Genomic DNA, 14,397 nt, shown 5'->3' with positions numbered 1-14,397 from the left:
AGGTTGCAGAACATCTGTCGGCCTTTCTCCTTAATAGCCTGCTCAGTAGACGAGGAGGAGAAAAGCAGTATAAAATCATTTTGTTGTTCAATACCATGATTAGTTTTCTCAAGTTGACAGCCAGCCTTAACAAGATTCTCCTCTTCAGGAAAGGTTCTTTTGATGGATGGTGTCCCTGTGGCTCTAAACTGAATAGCAGAAGCAAGGAGGAGGTGAATTCCATCACTGGAGAGAGTCTTTCTCCTGCTAACTCAGGTGTAATTGATAAAACCCCACGCCTCGCATAGCCCCAAAGCGCAAGTCCATGAGAAAGGACAGACTTTTTTTCGCTTTGTTTTAACTGAATTATTCCTGATTCTGTCTCTTCTGGTGCTGAACTTGATTACAAATAATAATCTGGGGCCAGAAACAAGTTTAATATCACAGTACCTTTGGAGAGAAAACAAAAATTCTCCAAATCTCAATTAAAAACAAAATGGCATGTTGTTACCAAGACAGAGGGATATACACTGGTTGAGAAATTCAGAGAGCTGGGTAGGTAAATGGTTGATGAATTATAAAAATTACAACAAATCATTGTATTAAAGGTCCTGTTTTTTCTCACTTCAATTCTTTCCAAACCTGGAAAGAATTGGGCCTGGGTTTAAAACTCAAATTTCTTCATAAAAATATGCCATGCTCTTGCCAGTGTGGGGAAACATTTTTTCCTTTGTAAACAAGCCCTTTAGCCTTTGAGTCACTTGGCCAAGATGTATCTTGGAAGGAAATATGAGAGGGAAAGCTCACCTAAGAGGTCTGACAAGATTTCATTTAGGATTTTAATGACATAAATGACCCATAGGATAGAAATAGCATTTTAAAAATAGGAGGGGAAAAAAAAACTCTTCCTTTGCATTCATATATTTATAATTACATATAAATACATTTATAAATTTCTATATTTAGATGTAAATGCTATATTTATTTATATTCACTCATGTCCATTATATCTATATGTGGGATCTGAAATGGTATCTGTGAAACAATTTAGATAAATAATCCAGAAGGCTCTCATCACATGGACTAGAACATTGCAGCTTTAGGAAATAGATATGCTTCCTGTAATTTTCTATTTGAAAAGGAACCTGAATTTAAAGGCAAAGCTTCAACAAAACTAATCATAAAAAGATTTTAAAACACACCATTTGAAACAGAAAAATTTTCCACACTTAAGTGTCTTAATGAGGCCTCCCAGGTGGCTCAGTGGTAAAGAATCCTGCCAGCAGGAAATGCAGGAGATGTGGGTTTGATCCCTGGGTTGGGAAGATCCCCTGGAGAAAGAAATGACAACCTACTCCAGTATTCTTGCCTAGAGAATTCCATGGACAGAGGAGCCTGGTGGGCTACAGTCCATAGGGTCGCAGAGTCAGACACAACTGAAATGACTAAGCACGCACTAAGTGTCTTAATAATGACAAAGTATTTAGTTACAAGACTTGATTGAGAATGAAGTATAGTCATTAAAAGGCACTTGTGATTATAAAACAGCATTTGTGGTAGGTTAGTTAACAGAAGGTTGCCTCACACCATGGTTTCTTGGGGAGTGGGTAGTTCATGAAATGGTTGCACATATCTGACAAGCTAGCTCATTTATATTTGCAATGAGTAAAAAGCAACAAACGAAATGGCACATGACTTTTTCACTGGCTTTCAGCCTGAACTTCTGAGAAAGCTTTAGAATTTAATGTTATAACCGTCTAGTCAAAGCTACAATTTTTCCAGTAGTCATGTATGGATGTGAGAATTGGACTATAAAGACAGCTGAGCACTGAAGAATTGATGCTTTTGAACTGTGGTGTTGGAGAAGACTCTTGAGAGTCCCTTGGACTGCAAGGAGATCCAACCAGTCCATCCTAAAGGAAATCAGTCCTGAATATTCACTGAAAGGACTGACGCTGAAGCTGAAGCCCCGATACTTTGGTCACCTGATGTGAAGAACTGACTCATTGGAAAAGACCCTGATGCTGGGAAAGATTGAAGGCGGGAGGAGAAGGGGACGACACAGGATGAGATGGTTGGATGGCATCACTGAAGCGATGGACTTGAGTTTGAGTAAGCTCTAGGAGTTGGTGATGGACAGGGAAGTCTGGTGTGCTGCAGTCCATGGGGTCACATAGAGTCGGACATGAATGAGCGACAGAACTGGATCTCTGACAAAGACATAGTAACAGAACTTCCATTTAATAAATACTTATGTATTGGCTGAGAAGAAGTCTTTTCAATAAGTTAGATAATTGCAAATAGAAAAAGTAAACTGTTGGGAATCACACTAAATCCATCTTGAGAAGCAGGGATTTTAAAGTGATTGATTACAAATTCTGTAACATCTCATTGTGGTACATATTTAGTTAGTTACTATTGATATAGCTAGTTATCAATTTTAACTTTAAAAACATAACTGGGTATCTCTGTAACACAATTATTTAAGGCATGCAACTGTTAACCGAAAGATTGGTGGTATAGGACCAACCAAAGGTATAACCTGACATTTCAAAAATTTCTATTTTTTTCCTTGTTGTTTGTCATCTGCAGATTTCTCATATAAAATTTACCCTCCAGTATTTGTGGTCCTAGCCACTTCATGTCTGATACTTGCAAAGGGCTACACCAGCTCCCCAACTTGATTCTTACGGAATATCTTCTGGGATATTGGATTTATACCTGGGTAACAGAAATTCCTGAAACAGGGATCTAAGAACTCAGGTTGTGGTGGGATAAAATTTTTAACAACAATGAGATACCAGTACATATCTGTCAGCATGGCCTAAATCTGGAACACTGACAGCACTAAATGCTGATGAAGATGCAGAGCAGCAGGAACTCTCATAAATTACTGGAGAAAATGGCACAGTCACTTAGAATACAGGTTGGCTTGTTTTTCTTTTTTACAAAACATACTCTTATTGTATAATCCAGGAATCACATTCCTTGGCATTTACCCAAAGGAGCTGAAAATATGTCCATATGAAAACCTTCACACAGATGTGTATAGCAGTTTTATTCATAATTACCAAAATTTGGGAAGCAACTAAGATGCCCTTCAGTAGGTAAGTGGATAAGGAATCATTCATCCAGACAATGGAATATTATTCAGAACTAAAAGGAAATGAGCTTAAAAGACAATCCTTGTCTTTCAATACTCAAAAGACATGAAGGGACCTTAAATGCACATTACTAAGTGAAGGAAGCTAATCTGAAAAGGCTGTATACTGTATAAATCCAACTCTATGACATTCCAGAAAAGGTGAAACTTTAGAGATAGTAAAAAAGATCAATGACTGGGAAGAAGGTGAAAAATGAACAGATTGAGCACAGAGTATTTTTACAGCGGTGAAAATATTTCATATGATACGATAGCAGTAGATACATGTCACTATACATTTGTCAAGACCCTGTAGCATGGACAACACCGAGAGCGAACCCTAATGTAAACTATGAACTCCAGGGGAAAATGATATGCCAATGTAGATTCATCAACTGTAATTAATACACCACTCTTAGGAGAGATGTTGATAAAGCAGAGGCTCTGCATGTGTGGGGCAGGGAGTATGTGGGAAATCTACCTTCCCCTCAATTTTGCTATGACCCTAAATCTGATATAAAAAATAAAAAAGTTTATAGATAGAGTGAGTCCATCTGACTCTTCCCAATCCTATGGAATGTAGCCATCCAGGCTCCTCTGTTCATGGGATTCTCCAGGCAAGAATACAGGAGTGGGTTGCCATCTCCTTCTCCAGGGGATCTTCCCAACTCAAGGATTGAACCTACGTCTCCTGCATTGCAGGTGGATTCTTTACCCACTGAGCCACCTGGGAAGCCCGCCTAGTTTATAGATAACTAAGAAAGACAGAAATATCTCATTTAGATGAAAGGCAACAAAATGATCAGATATGATTCACTTAATTTTTCTCTCAGTAAGTGTAAATAACAAGCCAACTTAAAGATAGTTGAGTTTTGATGAAATACCCTTTTTTAAATTAAAAAAAATAGTTATTTTAAATAGAAATGTCATCATTATTTGAATGTATTCAATCCGCAGTGCTTTGGGTGGGTGGGGATGGGTGGCGGGGGCGGGGGGGTAGTGGGAGTGAGTTTCTTCAGCGAGAAAAAACATTGTGTTCGGTACTAAGCAGACATGAAGAGTTGACAGTATACCAATTGTGTTGGCTACATGTTTACATAACCAGTGGATCTGAACTTTTTTAGGATACACAAAGGCTGAATTAAAACACAAAGAGATTACTAAAAGGAAATCCATTAATATTCACTCGAAGTCAAATACATATAATTTAAGGGAGCGAATAAAATGCTAGCTGGTTAAAGCTTGCTGTTTTACTCTTTTTAAAAGGAGGTTCTAAAATGTTTTTTATGCTCCTCAACTTTCACATCTTGCATTGAAGGAGTTTTTTTTTTTCCTCTTCATTGTCTCTGTGGTGATATAATCAAAGGAGAAATATATGAGAAGCTGGATAATTTCAGAGTCTTCATTTCAAACCATTAGAGCTGAATTGTATCATTTCCTTTCTAAAAATTGAGGCTGTCTAAAAGTGAACAGATGAAAGGTCTCAGCTTTCTAGGATACTTGTTCATCCACTTATACAAATAACATATAATAACATGCATTCTAAGACTAGTTATTTTTCCTTTAGTATCTCAAAACAGTATGAATTGATGCAGCCTAGATCAGCTATTAAGCCCCTCAGTTGCCTGCCCATCAAGATTGGTTGGCAGCTGAGGTTCAGAGAGCTGCATTATTGAGCCATGGCATTACCAAACAATGATCATCATATGAAATTAGATTCTCCATCAAAAACAAAATTTTTGTGGCTGAAATTATGATTCTGGGTGCAGGCCTCTAGCTCAAGCATCAACATTGATGCAAAATTGATGAAACTTCCAAGTGAAATTGCACTGTTTGATCTTCACAGCCCTGGAATAACATAGCCTAAAGCTACAGTTTCTGTAAACTTACTTTGCACAAATGACTTAGCCAGTACGGATGTATTGACATAGAGTGCCCATGAATGACATTAGGGCTACTTAGAAAAGAGACAAAATAACAGCAAAAGAATGCAGCAATTGGTTCTGAAAATTACCTTTTCCCAGTGAACCTCTCTGAAAAATTACCTTTTTCTGCTGAATCTCACTCAAAAATTACCTTTTCCAACTGAAGCTCTCTCAAAGTGCCTTGATGTTAAGCAATATAGTTTTAAGTTGAAAATGTCACAAGGCCATGAGAAGAAATTGATAGAAAATTTCAGGGTTTCTTGTTGATATTTGAAGCAGCCTGTGGATTTTTGTTCTTTAACACAGATCTGTTCTGCTGTGCTACCACTTTGATTTCTGTATTGCCCAAAACAGCATGTTTCTAGGCTTAATGGCTTCACAGAGAAGAGTATGAAGGTGATTTAGTTATTTCTGCCAAGGTTCTGTTACCACTAGGAAATTGGTAAACAGATGTTTTCAAAATCTTCTCCATTCACCATGGAACTTTTTAAAAAGGGCAGTAAATAAAATGTTGAAATCTCTTTGTCCTTTAAAAGAAACTATAATTTTAGCTACTATAGAGTCCTTTTAGGAATTATGTACTTGAGCTGAGTTGTTGTGGTTTTTTTGTTTTCCCTAACAGGAGGAATTTGATTTCTTCAGTCAAAAGATGCAGGAAAGACATCATTTATCTTGGAAGTAGGACCACTGGACTGGACATCCAAGAACCTCATCCAAAGGCTCTAGCCTTGAGTCTATCTCTCACAGAAGCATGACCTTAGGAAAGTCCTAGGGGAATGAGGGAATGGACAGGATAATGTCAGAGGTTCCCTCCAACTCTAAATTTCTACAGTTTCCTCTTAGTCCAGATTTAAAGACAAAACATGTATCAGGGATTTTTTTATTATTATTACAGGTGTTAGTAAAAGACAAGTTGTAGAATTTTTTGCTTGTCTGGGTTGTGTTTGTGTGTGTATAAGCATGTCCTTTAATTTAAAAAAAAAAATTTAGGCCTCATAGAAATAATTTAATTAAATGAGCTTTGTAAATAAGAATGAAAAGGATATTAACATCACAAATATTTTTCACAAGCCTGATTGTATGTGTGCTCTTTAAGAATCAAAGAAAACTCCCCAATCTGAGATGTTTTGGATCTGACCTCATAAAGTAATGACCTAGCTGGTTACAATATCTGGGGAAATGATCAAAGTAATTGACCTCCCTGCCACACAGGTGAATTCTCCCTCTGTCTTGTTCACCTTTTCTTTTCTCTTCTCTTCCTCTCTGCCTGTTTGCTTCTTTCTGCCCTCAATTCTTCCCCTCTGCCCATCTCTTCTCCTTCCCTCCCTTCCCTTTCTTCTGGCTTCACTCATGAGCCTTTTAATCTCTTCTTAGTACCTGCCATGAAGACCTTGCTGGTAGAATGCAAGATTATGAATAATATGGACTGCTATAGTAGATCAATGTTTAATATTTTTACAAATTCATGAAATAATTAAGATTAAACATGAACCAAATGACCATTTTGGGTAAGTACTTAATCATCAATATTGATTAAAATCACTATTCTTCTAAAGCTGAGGTTAAATAAACCTTAGATTGTGATAATGTCTAAATATTTATATTTAAAATTAATTAGAACTTTATTGCTAAATTTTAATAGTCAAATGTAAAAGCTCTGACACTATAATTCAGGAATAATAACATCTTCATTTGCTCATTGCTAAATTTCCTTTGCAGTCTTTATTTGTGATTCAAAGTAGATTCTCATTTTCAAGGAGCATACTTTATATTTGATAAATGGTTTTGTGCAAAACAAAATAAAAATTTTTAAGAACACTTTTTAGTAGCATTTTCTATGAGAAACTATACCTGTTTCCTAATTTGGGCAGATATTTTTTTAAATCTTTCATCTTCAATTATAGAATATGGTTGACAATGAAAGTAATAATTACAGAAAGTATTTAATTTAAAATTTCAAACTACATAGATCCAAAACTAAGAAATTGTCTTCTAATGAATTTTTGTAAAGCCTATTATTTTGAAGTTTGATTAATGAGACTAAAATGTGCTTCAGTAACTTCTTTTTTTTTCTTATAGTTTTTCTTTTTCTTCATGCACTTTATATTCTTCACTATCATGGTACAGGATTTTTGAGTTTTTTCTCACACAGTCTTGAAATTGAAAAGATATTCTGCTTCTAATTCATTCTCCCAAGATATGATTGCTTCCAAAATGTTACTTTTTCTTTAGAAACTCACAGACAAAATAAAATTAAATGTCTAAAATCTAAATATAGCGCATGGTGGGATGTGGAACATATCCCCTCATACATTGCTGTGGAGATTCAACTCTATGGAGGGAATTTGGAACATCTAACAATATCACAAACTCATTTATCATTTGTTCCAACAATCTCACTTTGATAAATTTTTCATATTGTTCCAATGATATGAAAATAAATAGACGCAAGATTATTTGCTGCAGCACTATTGGTAACTGAAAAATATTGTAGGTTTCTAAATGTTCAAACATGAGCTATTGGAGAATAAACAATGCTACATATAGACAATGGAGTACTATGCAACAGTAAAAAAAAAAAGAATGAGGACGATCTCTATGAATGGATAGGGAGTGATTTCTAGATATTTTTAAGTAAAAAAAGCAAAGTTCAAAACAGTATGTATTTTTTTATTTTTACTGTAATATTTCAGCTCATACTCTGAATACTGAATAGATATGAATGACTCAATAGTTCAGATTTTACGAAAGATATATCCATCTTTATCATTATTTAGGATTTAATTTTTTAAAATCTTAAACTTTAATATATTTCTTTAAAGTAGATAACTTGAATCTCTTCTGTGTGAATTTTTTTTAAAGATTTTTTAAAATCTTTGCCAAAAAAAGTATGTGTGTGTGTATACACATCTCCACATACTACCTCTATACATATCTTTTGTATAAGAAAGAGAAGATAGAAAAGATGCAATCTCTGCTTATCTTTATGGGGAAAAAAGGAAGAGTAAACCAGAAAATAATGAAATTGACTACTAGAAGGGGTAGAGAATGGGGGTGAAATGGAGGAATGATGTAGAAGGGAGTGAAACTTCTATGAGTGTAATTTTTGCATAGTTTAACTTCTGGAACATGTTAATAGTCTACATATTCACAAATCAAAATAAAATCAGTGGGAATGGTAGGAAGTGGACCCTGCCACTGAAAGCAAGCTGAAACCAATGGCATTTCAAAGGAACACTATAATCACAGTGAAGGTAAAAAGGAAAGAAAAAGTGGATAGGGAGAAGGGAGAGAAGGAGAAATAAAGATAGCAAGAAGGAGGAAGACAAAGAAAGAAAGAAAAAAAAGAAAGGGAGGGAGGGAGGAATGTAAATAACTGACGAACACAGATTTTTATATACCCTTAATTTTCAGGAGAGGTGGGTAGGTTATTGTTGACTGAGCTTCCTATGCTGTACTCTACAACCTCATGACTAATTTATATTGTAACGGGTTGAACCTCTTAATCTCTCACCCATTTCATTAATTCCCCCTACTTTCCTCCCCTCTGGCAATCACGCTACAGTTTGCCCCTGTATCTGAGTCTGTTTTATGTTTGTTTTGCTTTTCAGATTGCATGTATAAGTGAAATCATATGGCATTTGTCTTTCTCTGTCTGACTTACTACATTTAGCATAATACCCTCTAGGTCTATCAGTGCTGTTGCAAAAGGCAAGGTTTCGTTGTTTTTATTTTTTTATTTTACTTTTTCCTCCTATATGGATGAAGCAACCAATTAGTTTTTTTAAATTAATTTATTTTTTATTGGAGGATAATTGCTTTACAGAATTTTGTGGTTTTCTGTCAAACCTCAACATGAATCAGCCATAGGTACATTGTTTTTTTATGACCAAGTCATATTCCATTGTACATGTGTGCCACATCTTCTTCATCTACTAATCTATCAGTGGACACAGGTTGTTTCCATTTCTTGGCTATTGGAAATGATGCTACAATGAACACGGGGTGCATATGTTTTTGCTTTCTTCTGAAAAATACCCAGAAGTGGAATTGCTCAATTGTATAGTAGTTTTATTTTTAATTTTTTGAGGAAACTGTATGCTGTTTTACATAGTGGCTATGTCAATTTACAATCCGACCAACAGTGTACATGGGTTCTCTTTTCTCCACATCCTTACTGACACTATTTTTTGTCTTTTAAATAATAGCCATTCTGACAGGCATAAGATGATATTTCACTGTGGTTTGATCTGAATTTCTCGGAGGATGTTGAACATCTTTTCATGTGTCTGTTGGACATTTATATATATTCTTTGAGAAAATGTCTATTCATGTCCTCTGCCCTTTTTTAATTGGGTTGTTTGCTTATTTTGAGTTGTATGAGTTCTTTGTATATTTTGGATATTAAACCCTTATCAGATATCATTTGCAAATATATTTTAATATCAAAGAGTATACTGATCATTTGAAAATATATTTTAATATCAAAGAGCATACTGCCTATGCTCTTTGTTTCTAGTATTACATTTTAAGACCTTAATTAATTTGAGTTTATTTTTGTATACTCTATGAGCAAGTAGTTTAGTTGATTGTTTAGCCTGTAGTTATCTAGTTTTCCCAACATCATTTACTGAAGAGGCTGTCTTTTCTCCATTATACATTCTTGTCTTCTTTGTTATAGATTAATTGACCATATAAGTGTGGGTTTATTTCTGAGTTCTCTGTTCTGTTCCATTGATCTATGAGTCTGTTTTTGTGCCAGCACCAAACTGCCTTAATTACTGAAGCTTTGCAATATAGTTTGGAATCAGAATGTGTGATACATTCAACTTTGCTATTCTTTCTCAGGATTGTTTTGGTTACTCAAGGTCTGCTGTGTTTCCACACAAGTTTTAGAATTATTTATTCTGGTCCTGTGGGGAAAAAAATGCCATTGGTATTTTGATAGAGACTGCATTGAATCTGCAGACTGCTTTAGAGATTACGGTCATATTAACAATATAAACTCATTCAATTCATGAGCACAACATATCTTTCTATTTGTTTGTGTCATCTTTATTTTTTTTCTCAATGTCTGATTGTTTATAGTCTTATAGTGTTCATTCATTCTTGTTTGCTGAGAATTTTTATGATCATTAACTTGAATTCTTTACTAGATAGATTGCTTATCTCTAACTTAATTTAGTTCTCCTGGAATTTTGTCTGATTCCTTCATTGGAAACATATTCTTCTGTCTCTTCATTTTGCTAAATTTGTCTGTGTTCATTTCTGTGTATTAGGTTGGTTGGTGATGTTTCCCAATGTTGGAGAAGTGGCCTTATGTATGAAATGTCTAGGGGACCCAGCAGCACACTCCCCTTTAGTCACTAGAGCCATATGCTGTGGGGTGCTCCTTATGTGGGCCTCTCTGTTGTGGTGGGGACAACTACTATGGGCATGCTAGTATGTGCGCTGGACGCTGGGTCAGTTGATTGTCAGACTCTGCCCTGAGTGGTGTCTGCCAGCTCACTGGGTCCCGGCATGGCTGGCTATGAGGTCAGAAGGGCCCTGAGTTGGTGCTGGCCTAACTGGTGAGTGGGGTCAGATCCCAGAAAGACCTGCTGATCAGGGGATCCCAGACTTGTGCTGGCCCACTGGTGGGCAGGTAACCTTCCAGCACTAATGGACTAGAGAGATTTCACAATGGCACTTGATAGCACCAGTGTCCTCATGGTTGAACAAGCTCCCCAAAACGGCTGCCACTAGCATCTTTGTTTCCAGGGTGAGTCCTAGTCACCTCCTATCCTTTTATCAGGCTCTTCAAGATCAGCAAGTGGGTCTGACTCAGGCTCCTTCTAAATTGTTGCCTCTAGGGACTTTCCTGATGGTCCAGTGGTTAAGACTTCACACTTCGACTGTAGGGGCCATGGGTTCAATCCCTTGCCAGGGAACTAAGACCCCACATGCTGTGAGGCACTGCCAAAAATAATAATAATAATAATACTATTTCTGCACTGGATTCTGAGCATGTGAGACTTTGTCTGTGCACTTCAAGAGATTAGTACCTGTTTGCCACAAGCATCTGGCTCTCCAGTATGTAAGCCCCACTGGGCTTCAAAGCCATATGTTCTAGTGATTCATCTTCCTGGTACAGGACCCCTTGTCTGGAGAGTCCAGTGTGGAGCTTGGACCCCTTACTCCTTGGGGATAACCTCTGTGATTGTAACATCCTCTTGTTTGGGGGTCATCTATATGGGGGTATGGGTATCAACTACACGGCATCCCTACCCAACCTGTCTCATTGTGGTTCCTCCATATCTTTAGTTGTGGAAAATCTTTTCTGCTAGTCTTCATGTTTTTCTCATTGATAGTTGCTCTGTAAGTAGTTGTAATTTTGATGTTCCCACTGGAGGAGGTGAACTCAGGATCTTCCTATTCTGCCATCTTGGCCACCACTCCCAACGATATGAAATTTTATAAAATATCTTTGTATACAAATAAGACTTTAAAAACCCTTTCAAAAAGCACAGATAAATATTCTGCACATCAAAAGGAGAGAAGGTATTTTTTAGTCAACCGTATTCTTCTTTACATCTTACAATCACTGACATGACTGATTTAAATAAAATATGTAAATAGTATCAGCTTTAGTATTGGCTAACAGAATTAATAATAAGAGGAATTTAACAAAATTATCTAAAATGTCTTAGACCCTTACATGCTTCAGAGTCAATTTAGACAAATTTTGTTAACCAGGGAAAACCCTCCTAAATAAAATAATTTCTATTATTATTTTTTCTAATATCAAATGTTATTATACAAAGTGGGGAGTTAAGATATAACTTAATTTTCTAGGAGATGGAGAAATGTTATAGAGGAGTTCTTGAATGGAAACCCTTTCATCTCAGGATCAACTACATCATAGAATTCTCAAGATAGCAGCATGACAGATAAGAAAATAATACTTTTATTTCAACTATTAGATACCCTGAGCTGTTCTTATTTAATGTTAAAAGTCATATCATCATCATAGCACCTATTTTGCTGAATGCCTCCCATCTTAATTTAGTGAGAAAAACACATGACAAACACATTTCCACAGTAAACACTCAAATTAGTGGAATGGACAAATGCTGCGGTTGAATCAGTCACATTCATAAATGTAACATCTCTGAGTGACAATGGAAAGAAATATATTAAGATGGCAAATTAAAGAATCTTTCAAACAGAAACAAAAATCCAGGTATCATTTATATTCAAACTGAGTACTTTGGTACTATTTTAAGGAAAGATAAATGAACCTAGATCCTTAGACAAGATCTTTCTTAGAGTCACTAATTATATTTTCTCAACATGCTTTCCTCTGAAACCTTAACTAACTGTGAGCCTCTTTTCCTCTCTGCCCAAAACATACTAGTTGGGATTGTTAAACGCCTAAGATCTTCTACTTCTTTCCATGGTGACGTAAGGAAAGCCCTGAATTAACTTCACAATGTGAACAGTTAGAAAGTTGTAGGAAACTGTTGTCAGACGTTGGACAGCAGATAGTTCAGGGCAGTGACCTCCCGGAGGGAAACAGGCAAGTGCATAATCACTCTGGCTCACTGCTTGGAGCCAATTTTCAAACTATGCAAGATGCAAGAATGAACTCAACTAGAGCTGCTCCACTAAGTTGAGGAAATTGGAATTCCAAGAGGCTCAAGTTGTTGGATATTTCAGGGCAGAGTTCTTGAAAGAAGGATGCTTATAGAAAAACAGCTCCAGAAATCAGCAAAGAATTGACTTGAGTCTTTGTGATTATTAAGACATGTAGAATAAAACACAAGGTCAGCCAAGGCACGGGTAGAGACTTGTAAGCTAAACAACTCCCAGAACTTACGCAAAGTAGGGAGATGGTCAAACTCAACCAAAATAATAGAATCATTGGTGATCCCTTACAGTATTTATAGGAGACTCTGTTAGATCACACCTTAGTAGTGGGGATGAATTATTCCTGGAGTAAAGAATATCCCAGACCTATCACATGTTATTGAAGATAAATTGGCATATATTCAAATTACAGTGTTATAAATTTTGTAATCCCCATGGTAACCACAAAGAAAATAGGTATAGAATATACATGAGAGGAAATGACAAAGAAATTTAAATAGTTCACTACAAAAAATCAACTAAACCAAAGGACAGTAATGCAGGAAACAAGGAACCAAAAAACTAAAAGGTATGTACAACACAAAAAGCACAGTGACAGAGGTCTCTCCTTATCAGTAATTACTTTAGATGTAAATTGATTAAACTCACCACTCAAAAGACAAAGCTTTACAAGATAGATAAAAAACATATGATCCCAAAAAAAAAAAAAAAGCCATATGATCCAACTCTCTGCAAGACTCACTTGAAATCCAAAGACACAAACAGATTGGAAGAGAAAGATATTTCATGCAAATGATAACCAAGAGTGAATACAGGTGACTATCCTAATGAGACAAAATAGACCTTAAATCCAAAGAGATTACAAGAGACAAAGAAGGACATAATATATTAATAAAATCTTTGACGTAGCAAGAGGATATAACAATTATAAACATTTACACACCTAATGAGAGACCATCAAAAATTGACAGAATTGAAGACAGAAATAGGCAGACAAGCTCTATAATAATATCTAAAGACTTTCATATCCCACTCACAATAATGGATAGAACAACCAGACAGAAGATAATTAAAGAACAGAGGGTTTAACCAACATAAAAAAACAATCTCATATAAGATGTATACAGAACACTCTACCCAGCAACAGAATACATTATTTTCCTCAAGTGCACATGGGACATTTCCCAGAATAGCCCATATGTTAGGCCACAAATTAAGTCTCAGTATGTATTGAAAAACTGATATTGTGCAAATTATCCTTTCTGGCAAAAATGGGATAAAGTTAGAAATCAATAAGAAAGGAAAAAGTGGGAGATTCACAAAATTCTGAACATTAAACATACTTTTAAATAAGCAATAGATCAAAGAACAGACTTTTGGACTCAGTGGGAGAAGGCAAGGGTGGGATTATTTGAGAGAATAGCATTGAAACATGTACATTATCATATGTAAAATAAATGACCAGGGCAAGTTCAATACAGGAAGTAGAGTACCCAAAGCCAGTGCTCTGGAACAATCCAGAGGGATAGGGTGGGGAGGGAGGTGGAAGAGGCATTCAGGATGAGGGGGAACACATGTATACCTGTGACTGATTCATGTTGATATATGGCAGAAATCATTGCAATATTGTAAAGTAATTATTCTCCAATTAAAATTAATTAATTAATTTTTAAAAATTGAGAAAGAAATTTGAAAATACTTAAAGATGAATGGAAACAAAAA

Source organism: Cervus canadensis, chromosome 2, assembly GCF_019320065.1.
Source record: "Cervus canadensis isolate Bull #8, Minnesota chromosome 2, ASM1932006v1, whole genome shotgun sequence".
In the NCBI taxonomy this organism is placed as follows: domain Eukaryota; kingdom Metazoa; phylum Chordata; class Mammalia; order Artiodactyla; family Cervidae; genus Cervus; species Cervus canadensis.
This window is presented reverse-complemented; position numbering follows the sequence as displayed.